We start from the raw sequence: 27,806 nt of genomic DNA, 5'->3' as shown, positions 1-27,806 counted from the left end.
ACCCAAATATTGTCACTTTTATATTCGGTGTGCCTTTCAGCCAAGGTACTTTTGCTGTGCTCACGGGCAGAGACTTGGCAGTGCCCTTCATTGGGTTATAAGAGCAGGTTGAGAAACTGTTTTTGTGCCTGTTTGTAATAAACGCTTTTATATGCAATTTCTGATTCAGTCGGAGACTGGCCATGATTTTTTTTTTTTTAATGATATTTAACAGAACACCTGGTAGTGAGGCTGTGAGAGACGGGACCTTTACTTTGTTCTGGGCCAGGGCTCTTAACCTGAGGTTCAAGGATAAAATGCACAGGGTCTGTGAATTTGATGTAGGAAGACATGAATCTTCATTTTCACTTGCTTCTAACTGAAATTTCGCATTTCCTCCGAACATAAGCAACAAACTTCAGTAGTATTCGCAGTACCTGAGACTGTCACCAATTAAAATCATGTTCTCGTTGCAGAGATCTCGAAATATTATTTATGTTCATCAGTGCTATGAAATGATGATAGTTATTAGATCTGCCACAGGAACTTGTTACTTAATGATTCACTAAAGAAGCACATAAATATCTATATCACAAATTTGTTTTAATAATTTGATAATGTTGTAAATGCTGTTGGTTTCCTTTGCAATCTGCTGTATTTATTTATGTTTAAGGACCTCTGTTCTGGAGGCTTCTGCTGTTCATCAGATAGTCCCAATATACGATGTACACTCAAGGCCAGGCTTGTCATTAAAACGGCAGTGATTGGAAACTCGTGTTTCAAATTGTCTCTTGATATTTTCAATTTGAGGGCCAACTTCATCTCAGATCTGATTAGATTATAGTTGTTTTGGCCTCATGATGTGGCTGACAAAGAGCTCGTACTAGAAGAAACATCTGCTCTGCCTCCATCTTGTTCGGGCGTGCTTGCATTATTAGTATTATTTTTAACACATGGTTTCTTTGCAGGAATCTTTTTAAGCCCTATGGCTCATTTGGGAGTTAAGTTAAAACTAGGTCATATGATCAGTAAATCCACATCGCTAGGCACCTGTAAGCTGCCATGCGTCACAATATGCTGACAGTGGAGGAGGAAGCCGGCCTCCTGCTCTTCTCCTGGTCACGCAGATGCCACGGGTGACCAACATTTACTGTGGCACTGGCCAGGAAGGACATTTGCAAGTGGCAATCTGCACAGGAAACAAAGACCAGTCACACTGGTTTGAAGCTACAAGTAAAAAAGAAAGTAATCTCCATTAATATTGACATTAGGACTTTACATGTATTTTTTATCCTAAAAAAAATAAGACAGAAACTAAAGTTGTCAGCGCACTGCAACGGAGTGTTGAAGACCACAACTCAACAGCATAAGCCTTTGGTATTAGCATTTTTTGGCAGTCACATGACACAGTAAATTCATGTGGCATTTACTAAAGCCTCTAAGTCGTATTTATCCACGCATTTATTTTGTTCATTCACTCATTTATTCATTCATTCAACGAGTATTTATTAAGTACTGCTTCATGCAGATTCTTCTAGGTGCTCAGATTCAAAGATGAATTATCTACATTCTCCACCCTCCCTTGGCACAATCCAAGGGGGGACGGGCAGTGAACAGTCCTGGGATACTGAAGGAAGATGGCCTGTGTAAGGTGGATAGAGGGTAGGAGGCTCAGTCTGGAAGCGACCCCCGGTCTGGTTGGAGGAGATGTGTTGGAGATGGGGTAGGGATTGGAGAGAGTCTGCCGGACTCCCAAAAGAGCTCACAGCGGGGGTTGGGGCAATTCGTTTATCAGAGCTGGCAGGTGTGTGAATGAGTGACAGGCAGCAGGGTGAGGCCAAAGCCTGGGCCTCAGGGACTTGTCCTCCTTTGAAAGACTCTTAATTAAATCACGGGGTCATGGAATGGATTTTGTTAGTTTTTTTTTTTTTTTTCTGATGGGGTGCCTAGACAAGGCTTGTTATTTATTTCAACCTGTTGAGAGACTTCCCCATCCTAATTAGTCCTACATTTTATACCATGAAAATTGTAGAACAGGGTGTGCCTGGATGCCTCAGTCAATTAAGCATCTGCTTTCGGCTCAGGGTCCTGGGATCAAGCCCCATGTCTGGCTCCCTGCTCATTGGGGAACTTGCTTTTCCCTCTCCCCTGCCTCTCCCCTCTGCCCATTTTCTTCTCTCTCAAATAAATAAATAAAATATCTTTTAAAATCCTGTAGAATGGGACCATGGTACCTCATCAAATCACTAAAGGTAGCCAATTGCACTGAGGGGAAATGTGTAAGATGAAAGACGCTTACCTTCACTGCAGCTCTGGGTGGGACTGGGGAGAGAACAGGTAAACCATTTGTTCTCCATGTTGGTGTCATTTTGACTTTAAATCAACCACTGAAAGAGATACCATCCGAGTGAAAAATCCCTGGCTGTAAAACATATCATGCTATACTCCGATGTAACGGAGAGATACTTCCCTATAAAAAAAAAAAAAAAAGGAATTTGTGTCATCTAATTATACCCTCGCAAGTTCTTGTTCAATAAAACAATGACCATTGCCAATCACCAGTTTCTCGTCTACCCATAACAGCACGTGAACCCAGACATTTGGAATTTCACACTGGGGAGACTGAGATCATTTGATGATGGGGAGTTTGAACTTTGATGATTCTTTTCCCTTTTTAGTATGATAAAATTGGCCTAGATATTTTTGCCTTTCCAAATGTGCATGGGGATGTGGCTGCTGGTGGAGGAAGGCAGAGGCGGGAGCCAGGCCTTTTCATCTTTGCATGGAAAATCAAAATTCAGGCCAGGCTGTAGTCACTGAGCTGTCTTACCATCTTCTGGCTGCCTTGGTTTATGGAGGTCCCTGCAGCCCAAACTCTCCCCATTTACTAGGTGTCTCACTGTGTCCAAGCACCTCAATGCCCTCTTGTTGGTCCTGGCTTAGTGAGAGGCTTCTGAGCAGTACCTGTCTAGGGTGGTCACTCCTTGTGATTAGGGCTCTCCTCTTCTCTCTTTGGAGAATCTGTCTGCCTCTCTCCCCAGCTCCCTGGATTCCACATTTCCTCTTTCATAATTTTCCCCAAAATTTTGGTGGCTCATCTCCTCCAGCAGCTTTCTGGGAAAGGATGCATGGGCAGCAATGTTTTGAGACCTTGCACGTCAGAGAAGTATTTTCTATGCTCACACTTAACTGATAGTTTGGCTGGATATAGAATTCTAAGTTGGATCATTTCCCCTGAGAATTTTGAGAAGTGTTTTTCTCTTTTCTCCCTAGTTGCAGGGTTGCTATGGAGAAGTCCAGGGCCATTCTGACTCTCAATATTTGTGTATAATACATATTTTCTCTTTAGAAGCCTTTTAAAAATATTTTATTTATTTATTCATGAGAGACACAGAGAGAGAGGCAGAGACACAGGCAGAGAGAGAAGCAGACTCCATGCAGGGACCCCAACATGGGACTCGATCCCAGGACCCCAGGATCATACCCCAGGTCGAAGGCAGATGCCCAACCGTTGAGCCACCCAGGAGTCCCTAGAAGCCTTTAGGGTCTTTGTCTCCAGTGCCTGAAACTTCATCACAGTGTGTATTTATGTGGGTCTCTTGCCATCCACTATAATAGGTATTCCAATGGTCCTTTCTTTTTTTAAAAAAAGATTTTATTTATTTATTCATGAGATACACAGAGAGAGGGAGAGAGAGTCACAGACACAGGCAGAGGGAGAAGCAAGCTCCATGCAGGGAGCCTGACATGGGACTCGATCCCGGGACTCCAGGATCACACCCTGGGCCGAAGGCAGGCACCAAACTGCTGAGCCACCCAGGGATCCCCTCAATGGTCCTTTCAATCTATAAACTCATGTCCTTTAGGTAGGGGGACATTTTCTTAAATTATTTCTTTGATGTTGTCATGCCCGCCCCCCATTCTCTTTCTAAATCTCCTTCTATTTGAAATTTCAGACTAATCATTTAGAAATTTGTTTTCTATTTCTCATCCCTTTTTTCTTTTTTTAAAAAATATTTTATTCATTTATTTGAGTGAGAGAGTGGGGGGGGGGAGGGAGAAGCAGACTCCCTGCTGAGTGAGGAGCCTGATGTAGGGCTTGAGCCCAGGGACTCTGGGATCATGACCTGAGCCAAAGGCAGATGCTTCACAGACTGAGCCACCCAGATGCCCTCTCATCTCTTTCTTTCATCAAATTTGTTTTTTTTTAAAAGATTTTATTTATTTATTCATGAGAGACACAGAGACACAGGCAAAGGAAGAAGCAGGTTCCATGCAGGGAGCCTGATGTGGTACTCAATCTTGGGTCTCCAGGATCATGCCCTGGGTTGAAGGCAATGCTAAACCACTGAGCCACCCGGGCTGCCCATTCTTTCATCAAATTTGATTCTCTAGAAGTTTCTTTCTATTCCCTGAATGCTAATTTTTAATGCTATTAAAATATGTCTCTTCTGGATCATTATCTGTAGGTAAACATGTGTGTATGCATACATACGTGTGGTGTGATTATGTGTGTGGGGGTGGGTTTACATTTCACAGCATAGTCTGTTTTCTTCAGGTTGTTTCCTCTGTTCCTTTTTTTCCCCCTTAACATGTATTTATTTATTTTTAGAGAGAGAGAGAGAGAGAGAGAGAGAGAGAGCAGGGGCAGAGGCAGAGGCAGAGGGAGAGGGAGAGAGAGAATCTTCAGCATACTCCCCACTGAGTGCAGAGCCTGACACTGGGCTTGGCTCGGGGATCAATCCCACAACCCTGAGATCATGACCTGAGCCAAAACTAAGAGTCAGACACTCAACCGACTGAGCCACCCAGGTGCCCCTCATCTGTTCCTTTTGGTCTTGGTCATCACGTTAGAGGTTTTCCTTAGATGTCTGATGATCACCAGTTATGTGTCCACATTTACAGCAGGACACTAAAAAGCTGCTAGGGCCCTCTGTGTGTGTGCACATGGCCTGCCAATTGCAGACTTCACTCCGGAGCAGCAGTTCTCAAAGTATGGTCCCCAGGCCAACAGTGACAGCATCACCTAGGAACTTCTAAGTAACACACATTCTTAGACCTTGATCTAGATTTACTGGATTCAAAACCCGGGCTGTCTGAGTTTTAATAAACCCTCTAGGGCATTCTGTTGCCAACTAAAGTTTGAGCACCACTGTGGTGTGATGATCTGGCTAGGCTTTTTAAGTGGGAAATCTCTAGTGACAGTATTCAATCTTCTTCCTAGAGCCTGAATGTCAAGTTTCCAGGAGTTGAGTGGGCAGGAGAGCTTGGCTGGGAGCACGATAATCATAAGAAAACTTACACCTAATCTCTCCATTTTTGTTTGACCATCCTACTTTCAGCTGTGCCAGTATCTCTGTCCAAAGACCCTTTCACTGAGCCCTGTCCAGATAATAAAAGTCTAGTCTTCCACCTGCAGGGGTCGGTGGTGAAGGGGGACAGTCACATAGGTGTACAGAGCCAGGGAAGGCAACTGCAGACCTCACTGCTTCTAGAAAAGACTTTCAATTGATCGGTTTCACCTCCACTTCCAGAATCACCTGGCATAGCCCCTTCTGGGTCTTTGGAGGGGAAAGAAATTCTGATAGCTTCTCAGCTTCTCTTCCGGCCAGCTGACAGTTCGGCTCTCTCGGTCTTGCTATATAAGTCAGTCACTAAACAACCCTCCGCTTTCCAGCTTCCAAGCTCTTGGCTATTTTCTCCTTTTCTGTTCCCTTTATGCTTGCAGACAAATGCCTTTTCAAAAAATCCCTCTACTATCATCATCATGAAGTATTGGAAGGAGGCAAAGGAATGAATGCATGTGTTCAATCCTCCATCTTTACCCATGATTTTCAAGTGTGTTCCCTTTGGGGATGGGAAACTATCCACCCTCAATGAGACACTAGGTTTTCCAAGACTGCTCCCTGCTATTGCTACTGTGATCTGCGGCAGGGCTGGGGCTCTGGCTGTGTTTTGGCCTCTCTGGGTCCCCTGGGTAAAAGGGAAAGGGGATCCAGGGCCTACCGTTATTTTGGCAGAGAAACTTTCAGAAAATATGGTTTCCATCCCTCGCTCTGGAGCCAGCCATGGCTCCTCACTGCCTACTGCCTGTAGTGTTTATGCTTCCAGGGAGGCAGTCAGAGCTTGCCTTGACGGTGCTTCATTTAGCTTGTCTGGCTCACCCTTCTGCTCTCCCCCTCCCTTCTCCTGGCCAAAGACATCGGCACTCCTGTCCTGTCTGTCCTCTCACACTTAAGTGGACTCCATTCTCCCCTTTGCCTTCGAAAATCCCCCCCTCCCAGGGTGCTGGGTGGCTCAGCAGTTGAGCAGCTGCCTTCAGCTCAGGTCATGATCCTGGGGTCCTGGGATCGAGTCCCGCATTGGGCTCCCCGCAGGGGGCCTGCTACTCCTTCTGCCTATGTCTATGCCTCTCTCTATGTCTCTCATGAATAAATAAATAAATTATATCTTAAAAAAAAAAAGAAAATCCCCCCTCCAACTCCAGCTGAGATGCCCTCCCTCCCTCTAGACACTCCCTCTATGTGCTTCACTTTCTCTCCCCTTCTCTGACCTCACACTCTTGATGTCAGCATCATGCAACTTAGCTTGACAGCATCAAGGTTTATCTCCAATTCACCTTCTGGGCCCAACATCAGGTTGGAAACACTGGGTTTTAAATATCATGTCTGATTGATTGGTGAGGACCTACTGTACTCATTTCTTATATTCCTTATTACTAATACATAATATATATTGATGCATATTTAAAAGTGACAAGTGATATCTTAGCTGGGTCCCTAATTTGTTTTTCCTTCTGGTGTTTCTTTCTGTATAATCTTGCCCCTTAAGTCTTTTTTTTTAATTAAGATTTTATTTAGTTATTTATTCATGAGAGATGCAGAGAGAGGCAAAGACATAGGCAGAGGGAAAAGCAGGCTTCAGGCAGGGAGCCCGATGTGGGACTCGATCCCGGGACTCCAGGATCATGCCCTAAGCCGAAGGCAGGGGCTCAACTGCTGAGCCACCCAGGCGTCCCCCACCCCTTAAGTCTTAAGAAACATTTTGCTATAGTTGATCAACAGTCTGTTTTTTAATAATAGAATTTCTGCCTGACAGATTTCTCTTAAACACATACATTGCACAAACTGTTTTAACAACTTTTTTTCAGAAATCAAAATGCATCCACCCATAGTCCTATGATCGTAATGCATTAAACAGTTCTCATTTTTCCATGTTCTCTTTCAAGCTCCTCCTAATGCATTCTTTAAAAACTTGAGGAGAAATTCATATGACATGCAATTAACCATTTTATTTATTTATTTTTAATAAAATATCATCAGATCTTTTTTTAAATTTTAAGTAGACTTCACACCCAATATGGGACTTGAACCCACAACTCTGAGATTGAGTCTCATGTTCTATGACTGAGCCAGCTAGGTGCCTCTAAAAATTAACCTTTTTTTTTTAAGGGGGAGGGGCAGACGGAGAGGGAGAGAGAGAGAGAGAGAGAGAATCTTAAGTAGGTTTTACGCCCAGTGCGGAGCCTGACTCTGGGCTCCATCTCAAGATCTTGAGATCATGACCTGAGCTAAAATCAAGAGTCTGATGCTTAAATGACGGAGCCACCCAGCCGCCTCACAGTTAACCATTTTTAAATGAACAATTCAGTTGCATCTAGCACATTCACAATCTTGTACAACCATTACCTCTATCGATTCCAACACATTTTTATCATCCCCAAATAAAATTCTGTATACCTGCCAGTTGGTCTCTATTCCCTCCTCTTCCTTCTCCCAGTCCCTGACAATCACCAATCTGCCTAATCCAACTTTTCAGAAAATGAACTCATTTTTTCGTTGTAAAATATACATAACGTAATATTTATCATTTTAACCATTTTGAGGTGTACAGTGCAGTGGTATCAAGCCCATTCACATTGTCACGCAACCATCACCATCACCCATCTCCAGAACTTTCACATCTTCCCAGACAGAAATTCTGTGTCCATTAAACACTAACCCCCCCATTCCCCCTCCCGCCAGCAACCACCTTTCTTTCTGCGTCCACTAATCTGAGTACTCTGGGAACTTCATGGAAATGGAATTATACAGTATTTGTCCTTTTGCGACTGGCTTGTTTTGTATTATTTGCATCATATCCTCAAGGCTCAGGCATGTAGCATATAACAGAATTTCATTCCTTTTCAAGGTCAAAGAGAGCGTATCCAGTTTGTTTATCCGTTCCTCGGTCTGTGGACACTTGGGTTGTTTGCACCTTTTGGCGATTGTGAATAGCGCTGTAATGAACACGGGTGTACTGGTATCTGTTTGAGCCGCCGCCCCCAATTCACTTTTAACATAGTTGCAACGGCCCCGGGCGCAGTTTGGGGGTCCGATCCTTCGTTGAACGAGATATCACGCCTGCCTTTTTCCATGTTGGCACATGGTCTTTATAATCCTCCTTCTCAAGAGCTGCGTATGGCCCATCTAAGTAACTCCATTTTCGCAGAGAAACGCAGCGCCAGCTTAGGCAAGTTTTTACAGGCCTCCCTCAGCCGTGTCTTTGGAAGGTTTGGAGCCGGACACGTTTGCAAAATGCTCCCTGGGAGATCAGCCTCAGCCCGGAGCACCGACACCCTTCGCCCCCCACCCCCTCCCCCGCCCCGCCCCCCATCAAAGCTTCAGGAAACAAAAGGAGACATCCAGTTCCTGAAAACAGAAAACAACAAGCTGAAAGGCACGGAGAGGAGTCTCTGATGTTCTATACTGAAGATGGGGGGGCCCCCCCCGAAAGAGGGGAGAGGCAAAGCCGACCAGCATTCCGGCACGTTTGCTTTCAGCGTCAGTGCGCAGCTGCGAGCCCAGCCAGTGCCCGCGGCGCGCCGGGCCCGCCACCTCCGCCTTCACCTGCATCCTTCAGCTTCGCGCGCATCCTTTGGTGACCCTCACGATGTACCCAGACGCCGCCTCCCCTACCTGCCTTGGCCCCTGTCAAATGCCATAAGCAGCACTCCTGCTCCGGAGCGGGGGATCCGCAGAGAAGAAAACAGCTTTTGATGACCCGGGGACCCGCCGCCGGCAGCCCTGGGTGCCTGGCAGGGAAAGAAAGTGTTTTGTTTGGCTTTGTTTTGCTCACAGAGCCTCCTCTCCCAGCCCGGTTCACCTTTGCAGCATCACTTGAAGCAACAAAGCCGCTTAATTACGCTGCCTTTTAAAACTTTGAACTAGACAGGCTGGATTCCTTGTGTTAAAAATCCTTTCCCTCCTGTAAGGGCTGAAAGGAGCTTCCCTCCTCAGCCTGGTTTTAAAACCCTCACACCAAGCATGGAAAATTCTATAAATACCAAATGCGTACCTCGAGTTTAACCTTTAATTATTCTAGCCTCCAGCTCAACCTCCCGATTCCACCATTTTCTTTCTGTACATATGTCCTCTTTAAACTCTGTCTGGAGCTTGATCAACATTAATAAAACAAAAAAATCTCCTTGGGAAGACTTTCAGAGCCATTCGAAAATGAATAGGAATCATAAAAGTGGGTGTGATCTTTTTTTTTTTTTTATTATAGTCACAGAGAGAGAGAGAGAGAGAGGCAGAGACACAGGCAGAGGGAGAAGCAGGCTCCATGCACTGGGAGCCTGACGTGGGACTCGATCCCGGGTCTCCAGGATCGCGCCCTGGGCCAAAGGCAGGCGCCAAACCGCTGCGCCACCCAGGGATCCCCAATATTCTTTTTTAAAAAGATTTTATTTATTTATTTATGAGAGGCACACACAGAGAGAGAGGCAGAGACACAGGCAGAGGGAGAAGCAGGCTCCATGCACCGGGAGCCCAACGTGGGATTCAATCCCGGGTCTCCAGGATCGCGCCCTGGGCCAAAGGCAGGCGCTAAACCGCTGTGCCACCCAGGGATCCCCAAGTGGGTGTGATCTTTGGAGAAACACTCATCTGGCAGCCTGTGTTGTTGCATTGGTGCCAGAGGTTTGTATCAGTTTGATTGTCTGAAATCACGGCCATACTCCCCCCGCGCCCCCCCCCCCCCGAAAAGGCAGGTAAAGCCTATGTATATACTGACTTGGCTTCATTTTCTCCCAGGTTGGTGTCCTCGATGCATTTGTTCAGCAGACTTCTGCTCTGGTAGTCTGCTTAATAAGCCACCTCCAAATTAGTGGCTCAAAACAACAATCAGTCATTCATTTTGCTTACAAATCTGCAGCCTGGGCAAGGCCAGTGGGGGACAGCTTGTCTCTGCTCTGCACAGTGTCCCTGGGGTGGCTTGACTGCTGGGGACTAGTCATCGGAAGGCTCTTGCTCACAGATCTAGTGCTGGTGCTGGGTGTCTGCTGGGACCTCAGCCGGGGTTGTCCATGTGGCCTCAGCATGTGGCTTCCTGGTTTCCTTGGAGCATGGTGGCTAGGTTCGGAGGGTGAGTGTCCCCAGGAAACAAGGTAGCCCGCGCATAGCAATTTTAAGACCTAGCCTCAGATGTCCCAATAGCTTCGCTTCTACTATCTTGTACTAGATGAGGCGGTCACAACTGCTTGATCTGGTTCAAGGGAAGGGGCATAGGCTCCATCACGGGAAGCGACATCATCATTGGAATGTCATTATCACCTTGAAGAAGACCCTGTGAGCTGGGAGATACCGCAGTGGCTGTATTCATCTGCTGGGGCTGCCAGAACAGAATCTCGCAGGCCGGAGATGTGGGGCTTAAACAATAGAAATTTACTGTTCTCGAAGTTCTGGAGGCTAAAAGTCTCAGAGCAAGGTGTCGGCAGGTTTGGTTTCTCCTGAGGCCTGTCTCCTTGGCTTGACGGCTCCCAGTATCCTCACATGACCTCTCCTCTGTGGGCGGATCCTTGGAGTGGCTTTCTCTTTTTATATGGATACTAGTCTGAATGGATTAGGGCCCCAACCCTGTGATTTAATTTAACCTTAATTACCTCCTTATAGGCTCTATCTCCAAATACAGCCCCACTGTGGATTAGGGCTTCACCCCATGACTTTCAGGGTGGGGGGACACTGCTCAGTCCTTAGCAGTGGCCATCTTTGGAAAATACAATCTGCCACAGGCCCTTAGCTATTCCTCTCTCTGAGTCTCTCAGCCTGAAATCATCCTTCTCAAGTCATGAGTGGCTTAAAAGGATGGCATTGGGCTTGGAAGACACTACCCGGTGAAGGCTTTCCCTTTTATGAACCGAGTCCACCAGACAATCTTGTGGTCCAAAATGTTTGCAGCATAATCTTCACTTCGAAACTAGCTGGGCCAAAGAGTGACCACAGAGCTTCTGGCAATCTGTTCAAATCTGGACCCCTTGGTGATTTCGTATTGTGGTCACCTTGGCCAGGCAGGAGCAATGTTCCCACCCCTCCCCCCCGCCCCACTTCTTTTCCTTTTACCGTTCCTGATGAGAGCGGAGTCAGAAGAGAAATGTGTACAACATGTGGAAGGTGGAGGAGAAGCTGCTACTGCTCCTGTCTGGTCATCGTGGTTTGCTGCAGTGAACGACAGAAGGTGCTAGAAGGTGCCAGCTTGCCCTTATTCCCCCTTGCCCTGCACGCAATTGTTTCTTTTTTTTTTAATTTTTATTTATTACTTATGATAGTCACAGAGAGAGAGAGAGAGAGGCAGAGACATAGGCAGAGGGAGAAGCAGGCTCCATGCACCGGGAGCCCGACGTGGGATTCGATCCCGGGTCTCCAGGATCGCGCCCTGGGCCAAAGGCAGGCGCCAAACCGCTGCGCCACCCAGGGATCCCCGCAATTCTGTTTCTTGACTGCTGGTCCTGCTGAGCCACAGCTGTGCCATGCCAGGCCCGCCGCCAGATGTAGAGACGCATCTTCCATCTTCCAGATGTAGAGACGCATCTTCCATGGGCTTCTTCCCAAGCTCTCTTTCATGCCTCACCCTGGCACCCTAGAGACTCTCCCTTAAGCTTTCCACCTTCCCCTTTGGACCTTTTCTTTCCCAGACTCCCCCATGGTCAGGAGGTCTCGCTCCATTACAAAGCCTTCACCCCAGCAGCCCAGGGACTACGCTCAGGGCAAGGTTTACATGATGGAGCGCGAGGGACCTAATGGGTTCAGAGCAGTTTCCAGTTCAGAGCAGAGTTTCCGGCTGTCCAAGTTATGGGACCTTGTCTCCACATCTTAAATGGTGCTGTTGGAGTTGGGACAGGCCAACAGAGGGGTTCCTTTTGGGACTTCGCAAAGCTAGGAGGAGCCTCTGGGCTGGGAGCAGGGCCTTTGATCTGTGAAGGCCCCAGGCACCCTGGCTACCACAGACACTTCGGCTTCTAGTTCTGGATGGTGCTCCTCAGGCCTGGCACGGAGGTGTGTCATCACTTTTTCCATGACATCATCATCTCTGCCCCAGGCTTCAGAGACAGAGTGAACACACTGCAACACTGGAGAGAGCCCATGGCTCCGCACTCTGTTCTTTGAGGGGACAGGCCTTTCCTGTGCTCAATGATAGCACCATCATAATTCCACAACATTAAACACAAATGAACTCACCCAACAAGTTAATAAATCAGTTCGATAGGGTAAGCTGACTTCCTTTTCTCTTCTTAAAAGATTTTACTTTTAAGTGATCTCTACATCCAACATGGGCCTCAAACTCATAACCCTGAGATCAAGAGTTGGCCACTTTACTGACTAAGCCAGCGAAGCATCTCTTTTCTTTCTCCTCTCCTCTCCTCTCCTCTCCTCTCCTCTCCTCTCCTCTCCTCTCCTCTCCTCTCCTCTCCTCTCCTCTTCCTTTCCCTTCCCTTCCCTTCCCTTCCCTTCCCTTCCCTTCCCTTCCCTTCCCTTCCCTTCCCTTCCCTTCTTTCTCTTCCTCTCCTCCTCTCCCCTCCACTTCCCTCCTCTCTCCTCTTCTGTCTTTTCCTTTCCTTTCATTTTGGTGAACTGACTTTCAAGTGACTTTCCAGTGGTCTCAACCCCAACAGTGAAACACTTTTAGCAACCCCCCCCTCCACTCTATGTATATTTATTCACTCATAACTTACACTCATGTGCTAATGCTTTTTGCTAAGATCCTGAGGCCATATGCCTGTGTGTGTGGTCCATTATTAACAATAGGAGTCAAAAAGCCATATTTCAAATTGTCTTCTAAAGTGTGAACACTTTAAAATGAACTAGCTCTCAAAGTAGGAGAACTGTGAGCTCTGCCGGGTTCTTAGCCTAAGCTTTCTTCTATGGGACTATCTTCAAGCCACGGTTTCGTTTAGAGGAACCGTTTCAAGCCCCTTGCCCATTTTGTGATGATTAGTTTGGTTAGAGGAACATAATATAATCCGTAAATTCACACAATGTGGCACTCATAATAGGCCATTTGCTGAAAGTGAAAAATCATTTGAGGCAGATGATGTCCAAGTTATGGAACTGCCACTCTTGCCTTAGCACTCCTCAGCTGTCACACTGGATGCTGAGTGGTGACATACAGCCCAAACGAGGCCCCAGGGTCAATCTGCATGTTGCACATTGGTCATTGTAATAGTCAGCTCTTGCTACAATAATGCTGCAGAACAAACACTCTGAAACTCAGTGGCTTACAATAATGGGCATTTATTTTTCTTGTTCATCCTGCAAGGTTTTGGGGGTTTGATTAATCCTGCCTGGGCTTGGCTATTTCAGACTGTGGGTTGGCCAGGCATGGTTCCAGGTCACGAATTTTTTGTTTTTGTTTGTTTGTTTGAGGTGGTTGACATCTTTATTGCTTTGGAGGTGGGGGAGAGTAAGTGCTCAGGAGCTCTTGGTGGGGTGGGCCGGCTTCCTCTTCACCATTTCTGGCTTCTGGCCGCACAGGATGGCACCAGCTCTGCAAATGTCAGCCACGCACAGATCTGGGCAGTAGTTGTTCTTTTGGATCATGGGCCTGGTGCTGCTGAGAGTGGCGGGCATTCTGGTTCATGGTGGTCCACAAGTAGGAGGTGATGGGTTTTCACTGGCAGGAACTCTGCTTCATGAGCACCACTACACCTCTGTTGTCGGGCCCTGGCTATATGCCCACAGTCTAGTGGTGAGTCAGCACATTGTAGTGAAAGGAGTTGCTTTCCTTCAGATTATTAAGATCGGTGCTGTATGTCTTCTTCATCAGGAAGCTGGAGCAGTCCTGCCTGACCATCCACTGCAGGTGGGCAGACGTGGTGGCAGCTGCTCTCACTATGGCAGTTGGAGATGGAGGGAGCTCCAGGTCATAGATTCTGCGCAGGTCTGGAGCCCTGGCCCATGTGACTATAGCCTCCTAGGACCTGTTCTTCTCCTAACGATGGCAGAAGCTCAAAAGGGCAAACCGTACCATGCAACACATTTAAAATGCCTGCTCATGGGCCACATCTGGTAGCAGTCTTGCTCAAGCCCAACTTCCCTGAGGTGGGAGTAGTATATTGCACCCACAAAGGGAGGCACTGCAAAGTCACATGTAAGTGGTGTTGTTTCTATTCCAGGTGAGCAATGAATCAGGATCAGTAAGCCAAACTCCTGGGGCACCTGAGTGGCTCAGTCAGTTAAGCATCTAACTCTTGATTTCCCCTCAGGTCATGATAATCAGGGTCTTGGGATCGAGTCCTACATCGGGCTCCATGCTCAGTGGGGAGCCTGCTTCTCTCTTTCTGCCCCTCATGAGCTCACTCTCCTTCTCTCTCTCAAATAAATAAAAACCTTAAAAAAAATAAACCAAACTACCATCGTGATATAAATGAAAGTTCTAAAGGTCTGGTATTTTCTTCCTACCTATGTTAGTTTGCTAGGGATATCAGAACAAAGAAGCACACGTTCTTTGCATGGCTTAACAATAGAAATGTGCTGTCTCACCGTTCTGGAGGCCAGACGTCCAGGATGAAGGTGTTGGCAGGGCTGATTCCTTTTGAGGGCTGTAAGAAGGGCATTGGTTCCAGGCCTCTCTCCCTGGCTTGTCTTTTTCCTGTGTCTCTTCACATTGTCTTCCCTCTATGTCTGTGTTTAAATATTCCCTTTTTATAAGGACATTAGTCATATTTTTTAGGTCCACCCCAATGACCTCATTTTAACTTCATTACCTCTATAAATATCTTATCTTCAAATAAGGTCATATTCAGAGGTACTGGGGCTTCAACATACGAATTTTGGTGGGACACAATTCAACCCATTACCACTACCCCTCAAAGGTAATGGTAACACTTAGGGTGTGTGTTATCCCACTTTGGAGACTTTCTGGCATGGGGACCAGTGGAGAAAGTCTTCTTGCACTTGGCCTTAACTGACGCCTCTTGGCCCAGTGGCAAGCACAGGACAAAGGGTTCAGACTTTAAGACCCCACCCTCAGCCCCATAACGATCAGAAATAAGCGGACCTGTTCAACCACGCCATAGCCAAGCCACTGCATCTCAGTTTGCTGGAGGGAGGTGGGGCGGGGCATGGGAGGCGGTAAAAAAAATCCATGCCATTGGCCATAAGGTGTCACGGGGGGGCAAAATCTTCATATCAGTCTTAGCACCTGTGAAATGAGTCCTCACCTTCCTCTAATGGGATGTTGCCATGTTTAATGTTTGCCAGAAGAGCCCCAGAGGAAAGGGCAGAGTCAATCCTACCGATGATTCTCTAGAACAGCCCTGCCTTTTTTATTAAGGCTCAGGAAGGAGTCTGGGACAAGTGATGGAACTCACACAAGTGTGTGTTCCAACGAACACGGCCGAATGGGCCGTCCATGTGCCACGCCGTAAATAACCTTAACACTTTATAGGAGCACGCGAGGAGGCAATTCTCTCAGCCGGCTGCCCTGTGAGGCCGGTCTGATTCATTCCTGAGTGATGGGGCCCACACGTCCTCCTGCAACCGCAGGAACAAGTGTCCTTTCTGCCAGGTCAGCATTTTCCGTTCTGGCGTAAATTACGAACACTCCAGTCATTTCATTAAGAAATTACGTCTCCGATGTGACGCGTCGAGTTTCCAGAGCCGGACAGAAAAGCCTGCATGTGGCCCAGGACGGCCGTTCCCCCTACACCACCACCTCCCCAAACACAACGATACTCCTGTGACACCTGGACCTTAGGCTGAGGAGGAGGAGGGATGAGCAGCCACACTAGACATGTCACCGCAGACGACGGCGAGGCTCTGACAATGATCAGCAGCTTCCTTTCTTCCTCCCCAGCCCCATGCCTGGTGTTGGAATATTCCAGACATCTGGAATTATGACTGGTTAAATGCAGGCGAACACAGATTTCTTTTTGTGGAAATATTCTGATCTAAGACCCAGGAGGGCAGGGATATTGGGTAATTGCCATCCTTGCAATAAACATATTATGGAAGTTTATAAACTCGGCCTATCTCTTGGCTGCTTTAGGCTTCTGGTGCGCCTGGGATGGCTTTGATTTTGAAATCACTTAGACGATAGGCAGACTTTTCCTCTCCGAGCATTCGCAGAGCAATCTGATAAACACATCTGTGGCAAGTCCTGTTTGGGCTAGTTGGGGGCCGACCAGAGGATAGAGCACTTTCCCTGAAATAAATACACACATACAAAGCGTGTATGTGACCCAACTGGAATCGGGAAGAATGGAAACTATCACAAGATATTCTGTGCACACGATATCTAATCTCCCTTCTAGACAGAAGAAATTCAAATGAGCCTCTGCCATTAAAACTTTGATTATCAGAAACTTCATTTTAATCAGAGCTTGCCATAAACTCTGTGTGCTCAGCCGACTTGTGTATTTAACATTCTCGATATTATATGCTGTTCCAATTATCCAAATTTTTCTTAAATTCAATTTCCCAGGGCCTTGTGGTGTTCAGCTAATCAAGCTTTACGTTTTTTTTTTTTTTAATTTTTTTTTTAAGTGTTTATCTCTCGTCTCTGTATACACGCTGTGGCTATACACACAAGGGGACCAGATCTGGGAAGCCGTCGGGGTGCCACGGTGCGGGCACTTGGCTGATGAGGGGGCCCCTCTGGCGCTGTCTGGAATGTAAATGCCCCCGGCTTTGTGCCGGATCCTTCAGTGCCCGGGGCGAACGTTGCCACGCTGCCGCCCCTGGCTCCCCCGCCGGCCCGGGCCGGGCTGCCCTCGGAGGCCGAGACGTGCTCTGCGCCCGGCTCCGTCGCCGGCCGCCTGTTTCCCGCTGCCCCCAGCGCGGGCGCTCACAGAGATTAGCCTCCAGGAATGCGGTCAGCACACACTGCGCTCATAACTCAGCCCCGTATATCACGGCACACAATCGCAGGAAATACCACATGTCATTACAACGTGCGCGCTCACGCGTCGATCCCCACACGGGCCGCACGTAGCAGCACGCACATGCACGCACATGCACGCCGCCGTGCGCCGTCCCTCCTGCACCCACCGCTCGCTGCGTGGGCCCTGCATGCCCTTGGGCCCCAGCGGTGAAGGGAAAGGATCCACTTTTTTTTTTTTTTTTTTTTTTAATCGCTGCGGCTACTTGGCTTCCCATTCTAGGCTCAGCCCACAAGGGTCAAGAATCGTAAAGAAAGTCCCTCCTGGCCCCCTTCCGGGTACCGGAAGGGCTGGGACCAGAGATTGTGCTGTTGCAGTTGAGGGAGGGGAGGCCAGCTCGGCTGCGTCGGATCGGGCAGGGTTGTCTCCTGCAGACCCTGGGGAGCCGGGCAAATGTCCCCTCGGCGCCACCTGCGCATGCCTACCGAGTCCTTTGCCCTTTGAACCAAGCTCTTTTCTGCCATTGGAATGTTCTTTCCCCCTTTCTCTGCCTATTGAAATCTTGCCTCTTCCTCAATGCCTCGCACGAGCCCCACCTCCCCTGAAGAGGCCAGCTGGAAATGATCTCTCTCTCATTTCAACTTCTTAAAGGCTTTATTTTCTATAGCACTCATTGGACCCAAAGTAAACACTGCCATTGGGCGTTTGGGGGTTTTTGTGCATGTAAGAGCAGGGACTTTGTTTTGTACTTCCCTGCCTCCCTATGGAGCCTGAATATGATGGCTCGCACATAATAGACACTCAACAAATGTTTGTGGATGAGGACAATAATGGCAACAGCTACCATTAATTGAGCACCTACTGTGTGCCCGGTGCCTTATCTAGATGATTCTATTTGGCCTGTTTGGTTTTGATGAAATACAAACACATTTTCTATCTGAAGTACTTTATATTTTTAAGGATTTTATTCATTTGAGACAGAGAGAGAGAGAGCACGAGCTTGCTAGCATGAACAGGGTAGTGGGGCAGAGAGCAGGAGAAACAGGCTCCCTGCTGAGCAGGGAGCTGGACTGCAGGTTAGATCTCAGGACCCTGAGATCATGACCTGAGCCAAAGGCAGATGTTTAACCAAATAACCCACCCAGGCGCTGCTATATGCAGTACTTTAATATCTTCTCTTTGTGAAAACTTAACATTTGGGGCACCTGGGTGGTTCAGTGGGTTAAGTGTCTGACTCTTGATTTCTGCTCATGTCAGGATCTCAGGGTCTTGAGATGGAGCCCAGTGTAGGGCTCCATGCTAGGCATGGATTGCCTTCAGATTGTCTCTCTCTTTGTCTCTCCCTCTTCAGATTGTCTCTCTCTCTGTCTCTCCCTCTCCCTCCTGCTCATAGTCTCTTTCCCTCCAAAAATAAAATAAAATATAAAATAAAAATCTAATACATAGAGTAACAAGTGAACACTTCTTTCAGTCCATTCTCTACCCACTTTACTCCACCTTCTTACTTCCCTCCCTACGGAAAACCACCCTTAATAATTCAGCCTACCTGATCTTTGTCTAATATATATGTCTTATGTAATATGCAATATATATGTAAGATATACATATAGTTTGAAAATACACATAATTATGCTCTATGTGCAGTAACTCACAGTTGAAACCTCATAAAACCTTAAGAGGAACATTATTATTATTTTTATTTTAGATTTGAGAAAATTTGAGGCTGAGAGGTTAATTAACTTTTCCAAGGTCACACAGGTAGAAAGTGCAAGAACTAGGACTTGAGCCTGGCCTTTGCTTTTCATCTGAATAATTGTGAGGTTTCAGAGTTGCCTCCGGACTGCCAGCATCAGAATACCCGGGGAACTTCTTAAATGTATGGATTGTAACCTGCCTCTCAGCCCTGGGTCCTGATTCAGGATGAGGCCCTAGATGCTGTCATGTAGCAGTCAACCATGGCTGACTCTGATGTATGCCAAGATTTATAAAACATGCTCATCTGATGGCATCTAGGTTGGTCTTCTGGTTTCTAGCACTCATCTACCCAAGCTAGAGGGACAGCCAAGGCCAACAGAGTGGTGGTGTAGCCCTCATAAGTCAGGATACCTGGGTTCAAATCCTGTCTCCCCCACTTCCTACTGCTCACTTGGGCAAATTAATTAACCTCTCTTGGCCACAGTCTCCTTATCTGTAAAATGGGAATGGTAAATAATAATGTCTTATTCACAGGGTTGTGTTGAGGTTTAAATTAGGTTAACAGACATAAAGTGCTTGCAACAGCACCTGGCAGGGGCATCTGGGTGGCTCAGGCAGTTAAGCGTCTGCCTTCAGATCCTGTCAGATCCTGGGGTCATGGGATCGAGCCCTGCATTGAGCTCCCTGCACGGGGCGGGGGGGGAGGGGAGCTGCTTCTCCCTTTCCCTCTGCCCCTTCCCCCCTTGCTCATGTTCTCTCATTCTCGCTCTCTCAAATAAATAAATAAAGATCCAGTTGGGTTAAGGCCATTCTCTGTCCATTGGCTCTAGTGATTAGCGGCTACAAGGAGCTCCAGAGCATCCAGTTTCCCCAAGAGGCTTTTCTTGGTGTCTATCCTACTCTTTCGTTGTGGTATTAGTGGGCCATTGTTTGTGGATGCTGTGGTGTCCAGCCAGGTCAGCCCTGCACTGACCACGGGGCTCATCCCCAGTTGAAAGGCTCACTATTTCAGTGCTCTCTCGAGAACTGGCCTTGGCCTACAGGACAGCCTTGCCCAGAGCTGATGACTCGAGGCTTATGCACCCCTGTGCCCCCAGTGGGGTGACTTGTAGCCAGTGACTAACTGACGCAGGGGATATAAAGGCCTGGCCCCCTGTGTCATGTATGTTGTTGAATGACTCCATGATCCCCAGCCCCTTCTGCCAGGGAGTCAGGCTGAGGCTAAATCTCCATCTTCATTTTGCTTTTTCCCCTGCCCTACACTGCTTCCCTCCTGTCTCTCCCTTTTTCTTCCGAGAGCCTTCCCTCAATAATTCACTTGCACAGGAATCTGTGTCTATCTGGGGCTCTGCTTCCAGGGAGCCTGACCTGAGACCCTTCTGGTCACCATGGCCCGCGGTAATAACACTCACAATGCAGAGACTGTTACCAAGCCATCCTGTGTCCTCTCTGTCCCCCACTTAAGTAATGAGCTCCCTCCCAGGGCCTGTTTTCTACCTTCTCATCAGAAGCTGGCATGAGAGTGAAAGAATGATAAATGAGAGAGGGAGCTGTGGTGCGATGTGAAGCTGAGAAACGCAGTCACCTGGGAGCTAGGAACCGTGGGAAGGTCCCACTCAAAACCGAGTATCACGACCACCAGCTAGAGGTGCTAATTTGCCTCTCCTTCCCACACCTTTGTACCCTGAGGTCAGGAGCCCCAAATGCCTACAAAATAATGTTAGTTAATGCCCCTTGCTACAGGTGCAGTGAGCTCAATATAGTGAGAGCTGGACACTTGGACATACAGAAGAATTTTCAACCTGTTTATGTGTTGCATTTCAGGTTTGGATGGGTAGGGAAGGCAGCGGAAGTTCACACGGGCTACTGATGTAGACCTGCTCTGGTCTATTATAGACAGAAATGGCCACCAGGAACGGTCATCCTGCCCACCGCCTGTTGGCTGAGCACTTTCTTGACAAATTTCTATTGACATCAGAGCCTTTGTATTTCTCTCTGCAGTGTAGTGCCCTGAATACTGTCTTTCTAGAAACTGTATGATAGGCAAGTATAACTGCTGTAATGTTGGACATTTATTAATTTTGTTTTTGTTTTTTAAGCAAGTTCCATGCCCAGTGTGGGGCTTGAACTCACAGCCCTGAGATCAGGAGTGACATACTCTACTGACTGAGCTAGCCAGGTGCCCTGGACATTTGGTTTTTAACTCCTTTTCTTAGTTCTATGAATGAAGTCGTATGTGGCCTGTTCCTTTCCTTTAGCAGTCAGGGCTGGAGAAGGCTTCGAAAGGGGATTTCAGATATAATTAAGGATGCTTTGGTTCTCTGTAAATTACTTGTGATTTCAAAACAAAGTATAATATACTGATTAGGGCGAAAGGTAATGAAACACAACTTCCTGCATAAATTGTAGTTCACAAATAAATGCTTACTCTTCTTCCAATTTTTCTTCTTTGACTTCAAAGAGAAACTTTAATTTACTCCCAACTATGTTTCACTGCATTTTGGAAAACGTCAGGTCTGTACCCAAAGCAATCTATAGATGCAATGCGATCCCTATCAAAATTCTAGTGGCATTTTTTTTTACAGAAATAGAACAATCCATCTTAAAATTTGTATGGAACAACAAAAAACTCTGAATAGCCAAAGGATTTTGAGAAAGAAGAACAAAGCTGGAGGCATGATGTGTCCTGATTTCAAACTACACTACAAAGCCATAGTAATCAAAACAGTAGGATACTGTCATAAAAACAGACACTTAGATCAATGGAACAGAATGGAGAGCCCAGAAATAAACCCACATACACATGGTTAATTAATTTACAACAAGGGAAGCAAGAATATGCAATGGGGAAAGGACGCTGTCTTCAACAAATAGTGTTGGGAAAACTAGACAGCCACATACAAAAGAATGAGACTGGACCACTATATGACACCGGACCACTATATGACACTATACACAAAAATCAACTAAAAAAAATGGACTAGGAAACTGAATATAAGACCGGAAACCATAAAATCCCTAAAAAAACATATGCAGTAAGCTCCTTGACATTAGTCTCAGAGATATTTTTTGGATCTTACTCCCAACTGCAAGGGCAACCCAGGCGAAAATAAACAAGTGAGACTACATGGAACTAAAAAACTTCTGCACAGTGAAGGAAACCATTGACAAAACACAAAGGCAAGCTACAGAATGGGAGAAAATATTTGTAAATCATACATCCAATAAGGTACTAATATCCAAAATATACAAAGAACTCATACAACTCAAGAGCAAAAACCAGTTCAATTAAAAAAAGGGCAGAGGATCTGAATAGATGATATTTTTCCAAAGAAGACATGCAAATGGCCAACACTCATATGAAAAAGTGCTCAACATCACTCATCATTGGGGAAATGCAAATCAAAACCACAATGAGATATCATTTCACACCTGTCAGAATGTCTAGTATCAAAAAGACAAGAAATAACAAGTATTGGCAAGGACGTGCAGAAAAGGGAACTTTCACTCACTCTTGGTGGGGATGTAAATTGGTGCAGCCACTGTGGGAAATAGTGTGGGGTTCCTTAAAAAAAAAAAAAAACTAAAAATAGAACGATCTAGTAACTCACTGCTAGGTATTTATCCAAAGAAAATGAAAACACTAATTTGAAAAGATATATGCACCCATATGTTCATTATTTACAATAGCCAAGATATGGAGGCAACCAATTCATTGATGGATGAATGGATAAAAAAGATATGGTATATATATGTACAATGAAATACAGCTTGGTCATAAAAAAGAATGAGATCTTGCCATTTGCAACAACATGGACCCAGAGGGTATGACGCCAAGTGAAATAAGTCAAACGGAGAAAGACAAATACCATATGATTTCACTTATATGTGGAATCTAAAAAACAAAACAAACGAGCAAACAAAACTCACAGATGCAGAGAACAGATTGGTGGTTGCTGGAGGGGAGTGAGGTTGGGGTGGGTGAAATGGGAGAAGGGGTTAAGAGGTACAAACTTCCAGCCATAAAATAAACATGTCATGGAGCTGTAACACACAGCATGGCGACTCTGGTCAACAACATCGGATCGCATCTTATGTAACTTTATATGGCGACAGGGCGGTGGGGGGGGAAGGTAAGCTAGACTTATTGCGGTGAGCATTTCACGGTGTATACAGATATCGAATCCGTATGTTGCGCACCTGTAACTAATATAATGTTATATGTCAATTATACCTCAATTAAAAAAAAATGTCAGGCCTGGATAAACCTTTCCAGCTCCCTCATAAGTGAGGGAGGATGTGGATGTGGTTTATGGGAAAATTGGGCAGACGGTATTGAGCTCCCATATACCCCAGTTTCCCCCATTAGAAGACTGGTTCAATATTGGTATGTTATTATTAACCAATCTCCACAGTTTCCAGTAGGGTTCACACTTTGTGTTTACATTCTATGGGTTTTGATACATGCATAATGTCATGTATCCACCATTATAGTGTCACACAGAGTAGTTTCACTGCCCTAAATGTCCTCTGTGTTCCATCTATTTGTTCCTCCCTCCCTGCTCCACGCCCCACCCACCTCCAAACCTCTGGCACCCCCCAATCTTTTTACTGTCTCCATAGTTTTGATTTTCCAGAATGTCATGTAGTTGGACCCATGCAGTATGTAGCTTTCCAGACTGGCTTCTTTCACTTAATAACATGCATTTAAGGTTCCTCCTTGTCTTTTCATGGCTTGATAGCTCATTTCTTTTGAGTGTGTAATGGTATTCCATTGTCTGGATGTACCTGCCCCTTTCTATACACTAGACATTGATGCAAGTGCTAAAGAGATCCGAAAGGGGCAAAGAAATCAAAGTCTATCTTCGAGGAACTTCTAGTCTAGTTGGGGAGAGAAGACACACACAGCCATACAAAGTCAGCTAATAATTCAGCAGTAAGTCAGACGAGCCGAAAGACACATGTGGAACGAGTAATTGCTGCTGCAGCTATGGTGCAGGAGGAGCTCTTGAAGGTTCTACGACGAAGTGCAGTGGGACCAGGGCAGGGAGAGACAAAGAGGATGGAGAGAGCATTCAGAAAGGCTCCGTATGTCTCAGCCTTTGACCCGTATCCTCTCACCTAGGCTGTGTACAGAGAAGAGAGAAAGAGAGAAAAGGGAAATGATGTGCCCACAGTGTGTCCATTTTTCTGATGGGAGACGGTCCCCCGCGGGGAATTTGGCAATTAGCTCACAGGTGGATGAGCTCATTCCCTCTCTTAATATGTGAGCAACTGGCGCCAGGGAGCTGGTATCTTTATTAAGTTCCATCTCTAGGCAGCAAAGCCTCTCAAATCTTTAGCTAAACTGTGTGTGTGTGTGTGTGTGTGTGTGTGTGTGTGTGTGTAGTATAAAGTTTATTTTAGAAGACATCATTTTTTATACTTTTTTTTGGCGAGATAGGTTGTAGGATACTAGGACATTTTTATTCCAGTCTTCGTATCTTTTATGCATTTAAAAAAAAACACAGAATGCTTCCTGAATTTGCATGTCATTGTTGTACATGGGCCATGCTGATCTCAGTACCAGCCTGATTTTACCGCATGCACAGCCAAAGTGAGCACTATACCACTTTCTACTACTGCAAAGGACACATAACATAAAGTTGGCCATCTTAAGCATTTTTAAAGAGATTTATTTATTTATTTTCGAGGTGGGAGGGGCAGAGGGAGAGAGAGAGTGAGAGAATCTCAAGCAGGCTGCCTGCTGAGTTCAGAGCCTGATGCGAGACTCGATCTCAGGACTCTGAGAACATGACCTGAGCCCAAATCAAGAGTCGGATGCTTAACTGGGGAGCCACTCAGGCTCTTCCGTGTTAAGCATTTTTTTTCCTATGTTAAGCATTTTTAAGTGTATAGTGGAGCGGCATCACCACCATCCATCTCCAGAACTTTTCTGTCTTCCCAAACGGAAACTCTATATCCCTTGGATACTAACTTCACATTCCCCCCAGTCTCCTGGCCCCTGGCAGCCTCCATGCTACTCTCTGTTTCTATGAGCTCCACTACTCCAGGGACCTCATATAAGTGAAATCATGCAGTATTTGTCCTTTTGTGACTGGCTTGGTGTTCTCCAGACTGCCTGACCCATTTTATGTTCCTGCCAGCAGGATGCCAGGATTCCGATTTCTCCATGTACTTGTCAACACTTTTTATTCTCTGATGTTTATTTGCTTGTAATAATGGTCAGCCTACTGGATGTGAGGTGCTTTTATTGTGGTGTTGATTCTGTAGCCAAACTTATTTGTTGGGGAAACAGTGGAGAGTAATGATTCCTGTGTGGGATGTTCACTGTGAGTGGACTCAGCTTTGGACTTCGGAAGGCCAGCCTTCCCACTCTTGGCAGTTCACTGGCTCTCTGGGGCCTGTTGTATAAAATATATATAAAATGTTCCAATCTCCTCCATGTACTTCATCTTCTTTCCTCAAGGATTATTAGTATGATCAGTTCACATGTGAAAGTTTAAAAGATTCTTCTAAATATTCATTTTTAAAAACATTTTATTTATTTATTCATGAGAAACACAGAGAGAGAGGCAGAGACATAGGCAGAGGGAGAAGCAGGCTCCCTGTGGGGATCCCGATGTGGGACTCAATCCCAAAACCTCCGGATCACGACCTGAGCTGAAGGCAGATGCTCAACCACTGAGCCACCCAGATGCCTCCCCGCCAAATATTTAAATGCTCGCAGATAGGCACATATAATTGTGTTTTCTCTTTTGTTAATTCATTTCTTAAATTTTATTTTAATGTCTTTTTTTAAGATTTTATTTATTTATTCATGAGAGACAGAGAAAGAGAGAAAGAGGCAGAGATACAGGTAGAGGGAGAAGCAGGCTCCATGCAGGGAGCCCGATGTGGGACTTGATCCCAGGACTCCAGGATCATGCCCTGGGCCGAAGGCAGGCACTAAACCACTGAGCCACCCAGGGATCCCCTATTTTAATGTATTTTTTAAGCTTTATTTCTTTTAGGAATCTCTACCCCCAACGTGGGGCTAAAACTCATGACCCCGAGATCAAGTATCTCTTGCTCCTCGGACTGAGCCAGCTGGGTGCTCCTACTTTGTGAACATCAAGGAAGTTCAAATACGGGGGACCTACAGGCTGGGTGCTGGATGCAGGGGAGAAAAAGAGCATGGAATTGGAAGCTGCCCTTCGTGTCCCCTTTCTCCCACCTCTGTAAGCAGGACTGGTGTTTTTGTTTTTACAACGCATTCCAGTGTCTGTTGACAAGCACACACAAAGACTTTCCAGGAAAGCCAAGGCCAAGGCCGGGCTAATTTGGCTGGTAAATATGCAGTGTGCCACTTTTAGACTTGGACACTGTATTACTTACAAAAACAGTGAAAGGAAGATCAGCCGAAAGTGCCGGCTCCCTGGGTCGTCGTCCCATAGCAGAAAGGATGCCACTAAAGTACATGGGCCCAGACGGTCTAATTCCAGGCTGGCAGTACCTAGCTAGGTGGTTTTGTGGTCTGTGGCCCTGTCCTGTGGCAGGTGGTATGAAGAAGCTCTCATACCTCATCAGAACCCAGGAATGTCTTCTGAAAGCGTCCCAGAGGAGATAAGGAGGTGTTAGGCTGTATTATGTACCCCCTGCTGCAATTCGTATGTTGAGGCCCTGGCTGGCACCTTCATCTGGGGTTCTAGCTCTGGACCTGGGAGAAATCAGATTTCTGTTGTTTAAGCCCCTCCCCCCGTCCCCCCACGACCCTCCCCCATCCCGCCAGTCTCTGGTACGGGAGGCAAATGGAAGAGAGCCTCAGAGCCATTCCCCACACTCCTCTGTCTTCTGTTGTGCCAGGACGCAGAGCAGCTGCCGTTCAAGCCCTGCCTGCCTGGACACGTGGCTCGTCACTAGGACGTGGTGGTGAAGGGTTCCTCAGAGAACACCTGCCTGTAACCCGCTTGCTGGATAATGAGATGGCTTTCAATGATTTTAACGCACCTACATAGGTTCACTTGTAAAGTATTGTTTGAACTTTAAAATTTTTATTTTAAGGGGCACCTGGGTGGCTCAGTCAGTTAGCCATCTGACTCTTGGTTTCTGCTCAGGTCATGATCTCAGGGTGGTGAGATCCAGCCCGGTGTCGAGCTCCATGCTGACGATGGAACCTGCTTGAGATTCTCTCTCCCTCTGTTCCTGCCCCTCCCCCCGCTTTCCTTTTCTCCCTCTAAAAAAAAGTATTTTGAAAATCAGCCTATTTTCTGCCTAAAGTTTTGCAAGACACTTTTTTCACTTGATGGGCAATACTATGGGTAGTACCACCATCAGTCTTACAGTGGCCTCCTGGGCCTGCATTGCTGCTACAGCAGCATACTCTTGAGGCCAACACTTCCACGGGCAGTCTCCTGAGCCCCCACCTTCCTGATGGTGACAGAGATGACTTGAGAGGTGAACCAATAAGAGGACCGTTGTGTTTGGGGCACCTGAGTGGCTCAGTTGGTTAAACATCTAATTCGATTTCAGCTCAGGTCATGATCTCAGGGTTGTGGGATCGAGGCCCATGTCAGGCTCCTTGCTCAGCGGGGAGTTTGCTTGAGATTCTCTCTCCCTCTCCCCTACCCTGTGCTTATTCTCTCTCTCTCTCTCTCTCTCTCTCAAAAGTAAAATAAATAAATATTTAAAAAAGAAAAAAAAAAGAGGACTGTTGTGTTTTCAACACCAAAAGTCATGGGGCTTAGTATAGGACAGCGGTAATGAAGAAGGAGGAAAGTAGTTACATTTGAGATATATAGAGTGTATGAAAAATCTCATCCTGTTCTATTTTATCTTTTGTTTGCTTAAAAAGTGGAATCACACCAGGGCTCTTGGGTGACTCAGTGATTGAGCATCTGCGTTTGACTCAGGTCATGATCTTGGGATCCTGGGATTGAGTCCTGCATCAGGCTCCCTGTAGGGACCCTGCTTCTCTCTCTGCCTGTGATTCTGCCCATGTCTCTGTATCTCTCATGAA

The 27,806-nt window shown here is 46.4% G+C and overlaps 1 long non-coding RNA gene, 1 other non-coding gene and 1 pseudogene across 2 annotated transcripts; all 3 read right to left on the bottom strand.

The window, feature by feature from the left end:
• Nucleotides 1-225: 225 nt before the first annotated feature.
• On the bottom strand, nt 226-9,232 carry LOC140627535 (uncharacterized). Its single transcript, XR_012026227.1, has 3 exons — nt 8,937-9,232; nt 2,279-2,449; nt 226-1,206 (listed from the first exon to the last, which is right to left on the bottom strand). It is a non-coding gene; the product is annotated as an uncharacterized lncRNA (long non-coding RNA).
• Nucleotides 9,233-13,591: 4,359 nt separating this feature from the next.
• The window catches only part of LOC140628541 (uncharacterized), a 50,931-nt pseudogene continuing 36,716 nt past the window's right edge, over nt 13,592-27,806 (bottom strand).
• LOC140628923 (U6 spliceosomal RNA) lies at nt 24,309-24,410 on the bottom strand. The gene has a single exon (XR_012026843.1). It is a non-coding gene; the product is annotated as a U6 spliceosomal RNA (small nuclear RNA).

Source organism: Canis lupus, chromosome X (genome assembly GCF_048164855.1).
Source record: "Canis lupus baileyi chromosome X, mCanLup2.hap1, whole genome shotgun sequence".
Taxonomy (NCBI): Eukaryota; Metazoa; Chordata; class Mammalia; order Carnivora; family Canidae; genus Canis; species Canis lupus.
This window is presented reverse-complemented; position numbering and strand designations above follow the sequence as displayed.